This window comes from Phyllostomus hastatus, unplaced genomic scaffold (genome assembly GCF_019186645.2).
Source record: "Phyllostomus hastatus isolate PE091 unplaced genomic scaffold, TTU_PhHast_1.1 phas_contig_38, whole genome shotgun sequence".
In the NCBI taxonomy this organism is placed as follows: Eukaryota; Metazoa; Chordata; class Mammalia; order Chiroptera; family Phyllostomidae; genus Phyllostomus; species Phyllostomus hastatus.
The window spans coordinates 20450103-20454847 of NW_025333869.1; the positions used below are offsets into that span (position 1 = coordinate 20450103).

Consider the following 4745-nt stretch of genomic DNA (forward strand, 5'->3'; position numbering starts at 1 on the left):
TACATACACTTGCACACACAGAGATGTTTTAGAAGCCCCCAGTGTATGGTGAAAAGTGTGCCTGCTCTTCTGATAGCTGTGGCATCAACATTATTGATTTGTTTGGGCAAATGCTCCTTTGCAGGACTGGAACTCCAGGAAGATTAAAACTGCCCTCTGCTCCAGGTGTCTTGCCAAAGGTCTGGAGTCTAAATTCCTTTAAAGCAGTTTTACACCCATGGTATTGTTTGATTCTCATGGCAATCATGCAAAGCAGGCTCTTCTCAGTGTTTTAGAAGACAAAACTGACCCAAAGAAATGAAATGACTTGCTTATGATCACCCAGTAGAGTGTGGGGGCCAGTAGCCATGCTCTAAAGGAAAACTTCTGGGTTCAAATCCCAGCTCCTCCTAAAGCTGGATGACTCAAAGGACTTTCAGGGTGAGAGCAAAGCAAGGCCACAGAGAGATAAAGGAAGGCCAGCATTGACAAGTAAACTATAATTCTAGTTTAGGAAACCTGGGAAGAAGCTGTTTGTATCTCTGTACAAACAGATCTCTGTATAAAAGATATCTCAAAATTTAGTCCCATAGAACACCAACTATTTTATTATGTTTGTGGATTCTGTGGTTTAAGAATTCAGATCATAGAGCGGATGGCTTGTCTGCTCCATGATTTCTGGGGCCTCAGCTGGGAAGAATTAAATGGCTGTGGGGTACTCCATGGCTGAGCCCTGGAATTGTTTGAGGACTTTCACTCATATGTCTGGCTTGTGGGCGAAGATAACTTCAAAGCTGTACTCAGAAGAGACTGTTGGCGTAAGCACCTAACTTGGCCTCTCCACATGGCTTGGGCTTCCTTACAACATGGCAGCCTCAGGGTAACTAGAGTTTTTTACATGGCTGCTCAGAGTTCTTTTAAGAGATTGTGTTCCAGTGAACAAGGCACATGCCGAGTGGCCCTTTGTAAGCACATACTGTCACTTTTCTTTGCCATGTTTTTCACTGCCTTTAATTAGGTTTTTATTCCAATTTAGCTGTACACAGTGATTTGACTTTTGTGGAATAAATAAATTTAAATTTATGCCATGGGTGTCTTTTCTTCTGTGGTGAGCTTCTTTTCTGGGCTTCTTCTCAGCTGCTGTTTTCTTGGTAGCTGCAGCCTTTTCTGGTATCAAAGCCTTCTTCCACTTCCTAATGCTAACAGTCTTCTTCCGTACCACAGGCTTATTGCCTGGGACCCTTTTCTCACCTGATTTGGCTTCTAGTGCTGCTGCTGCTCTACTCACTGGGTGTCTGTGATTCTCAGCCTGGAGAAGAATGGTATTCTGGTGCATGGCTGTTACATATGGGTTTAGCTTCAACATGATTCTCAGGTTTTTCAGTAAATTCTTCTTCAGGACTCTGTGATTAATCTCCTTGCATGGTTGTTGGAGGGCTTTTTGGATCTCCAGGCTTTTTGATATTCTGCTAAGGTCTGTGTTGAGCATGACATACATGGGAAGATTATAGTTATGCTTGAGGGAGGTAGCTTTATGTCGGGTGCCATACAGATCATCTACCTTGTGGAAAGCTCTTTTAGTCCAAATGCAGAAATGGCTCAAATGCCCACCAGGAGCACATTTCAGAATGTTCAGTTTGGTTACAATGAACAGGTAATTCCAGGGGTGTCTCTGAAGGCTTTGATGATACCGTTGTCCTCATTATAGATGATGCAAGGTCCCCTGCACTGGCCATAATGATGGTTTCTCATTTTGCTCTGTAGCTCACATTCACTGAGAGGCAAGAGGCATGACCCTTTTTGATATCATTCCAAGCCTTAAGTTTCTTGAGAGCAAAACAGCACCTTGGTTTTCTTGTAGCCTTCAAATTTATCTTCAAACACCAAAGGACATTCAGGAACTTCCTCAGCACAATGACCTTTACACATGATCAGTGCTGGCAAGGCTGAGGCAGACAGGGAAGAGCAGATGGCATATTGCTTTTGTGTTGCGTTCACTGTGTGGTGCCAATGATACCAGGTTTTTGTTGGTGCAAATATAAGGTCCCCTCAACACATATTTCCAAAAGCACCCTGGCCAGACCAATGAGTCTCACTACCTCGAATTCTGGGAACTTGAGCCACAGCTCTGCCAGCACACCAAGACTAAGCACTGGTTAGATGCCTGGCAAGTCCCTGACAACATAGGGTTGTCTATTGTTTTTGTCCAAGTTGGTATGAACAAAGTCCACAATATCTGGTCATATGGGAGCCTTGAACACAGTAGGCAAAGTGACATTTTTGCCAGATGAGTCCCCCTTTCTGGAGCACACTGATATCAGTGGATGAGCACACACCATGGTGTGGAGAGAAGGCCACACTCCTCTCAACCATGTGGCTCCCACAGGAAAAGGCCACATAGTGTCACATCACCACATTCTCTTGGTTGAAGTAGTCTGAAATCCACCTAGATTCAGAAGAGAATTCCTCTTGATGAGAGGTGCTTCAGAGTATTTGCAGCCATATTTTAAAACCAGTGCAGAAGCCAATCTATTGAATATATTGGTTATATTCACTGTCTTTTCTGAAGTTTGTAATCTCTAAATGTATTTTTCTGGCCTTAATACCATCACTTGTTAACTATGTGAGCATGATATCTTGCCTAGTATCTCTGAATTCTCAGTTTTCATGTCTTTAAAATAGAATACCTCATTTATTATACATTATAATAAATACCTACCTCATTGGTCTTCTGTGAGAAGGAAATGAGGCCGTCTATGCAAAGTGCTTAGAAGAACCTGCTCCACATTTACTCAACACATATACCCAGCAGTTAAGTGCCAAGATTTGTTCTAAGTGTTTCATAAAGATTGCCTCATTTAATCCTCATTTACCCCTACCAGATAGACACTGTCATTATCCCTATTCTAATGATGAGGAAACAGAAGTGCAGAGAGGGCCATGACTTGCTCGTGGTCACACAGCACATACATAGAAGACCCAGACTTGAACAGAAATATCTGGCTCTAGAGTCCGTACTTTTAACCATGCTGATATGTGGCCTTTTGTTATAGTACAGATGTGAAAATACACATGCATGTATAAACTCTTGAGCTTCCACAAGTAGCAGTGTGAGCCCAGGATTCTGGTTTGTGCCAAGACTGTTCATCTAGACCAGGGATTTGCAAATTATGACTATGGTCCAAGTAGGAGACACTGCCATTCATTGTGTATTACCCATGGCTGCTGCTTTCATGCCATACCAACAGCACTGAATAGTTGTGGCAGAGACTATATGGCCTACAAAGCTGAAATATTTATCTGGCTTTTTACAGAAAAAAGTTGGCCAACCCTGTTTTAGATCTTCCTTGCAACAACATTTTATCCTGGATTTCTTGGAATTTCAAGAAACTTGTCTTGATTAATCCCTTCATTTAACAAGTGTTTATTGAGTGTCTAACATATGGCAGCTAACAGGGGAGGTAGTTCACCCTCTTCTGCAATAGTTGAAACAGGGAGAACAGGGAAGACCTAACAGGGGAGGAAGAAAAGGGTGAAAGGGGGATAAATGGTGATGGGAGGAGACTTCACTTGGGTGGTGAACACACAATACAATATACAGATGATGTATTGTAGAATTGTATACCTGAAATCTATATAATCTGATTAACCAATGTCACCCCAATAAATTCAACTAAAAAAAAATACCCTTTATCAGACATACATACACAAAAGGTACGTAGAGAAGAGATATGGATTTGTTATATCTGATAGAGGAATAGAAAGCTTTCTAGGAAGTGCTAGAAAGATGGCTGTTCAGTGCAGAGAACCTGCGTCTGGATGTGATAGTGAATTGAAAGTCAAGATGGTCAGCTTGATGGTATGATTTTTCTCTTCTGCAATATGCAATAACTTGGATGCAGACAAGGGGGAAGCAGAGAGTGAGTTCAACAGAAGTTGAGGTTTTAGAGGAGAGCAATAAATGGAAGTAAGATGTGAGGTAAATGAACAAATTTAGCCTGGAGACAGATTTTGTTTGGCTCACAGGTTGTATTAGAACTAACTATTTGAATGCCTCTAGATGGAGCACAGTCTCGTTCATCACTTCCCCACAGGTTCTTGTTGTGTTTTGTCTTGCCTGTTTGTCTTGTTTATGTTTCCTGCCTGACCCTGTAAGCTTTTGAGATGGCAAGACTGAATTATAGTAATATATGATGAACTCTTACCTGCATAAGGAGAAATTGGAAACAGAGAGAAAAAGGATTATGAGAGAGGTACTCATGAATTGGAGACTGAAGTTTTGATGAGGTCTGATGAAAGCTAAGGACTATTAAAGACCTGACATTTAAAAGTTAAAAAGTGTGACACTGGGAATGAATAGCTGAGGTAGGGAGAAGCAATATGGTATATATATATATACATGTACACACATATATGAAACATGTGCATATAACCTGTACATATACACATACATAAATGTTGGGAACTGCCCTGACTGGTATCAGAAGCTGAAACTCCCGCCTAGGCTAAGGCTAAGGGAACGCCCTTGGAACCGTAAGCCAGCAAGGAGACAAAAGCTTATCTCCCTGGCAGGAATGCTGCTTCTGCTATAGACTGGCAGAGTTCTTTGTTTTCTATAGTTCCTTACTTCCCCCTAATGAGTACTGTACTTTACCTGAATTATTATGCAGAATGAGCCCAATAAAAGCAGGTATGGACTGTAAATCCGCGAGCTCCCCACTAGGGGGGGTGGCCATTTCGTCCCTACTTCCCCACAGAAACTAGTT

At 41.9% G+C, this 4745-nt stretch overlaps 1 pseudogene; it reads right to left on the reverse strand.

The window, feature by feature from the left end:
* Positions 1-1059: 1059 nt before the first annotated feature.
* LOC123821058 lies at positions 1060-2318 on the reverse strand (annotated as a pseudogene).
* Between the last annotated feature and the right edge of the window lie 2427 nt (positions 2319-4745).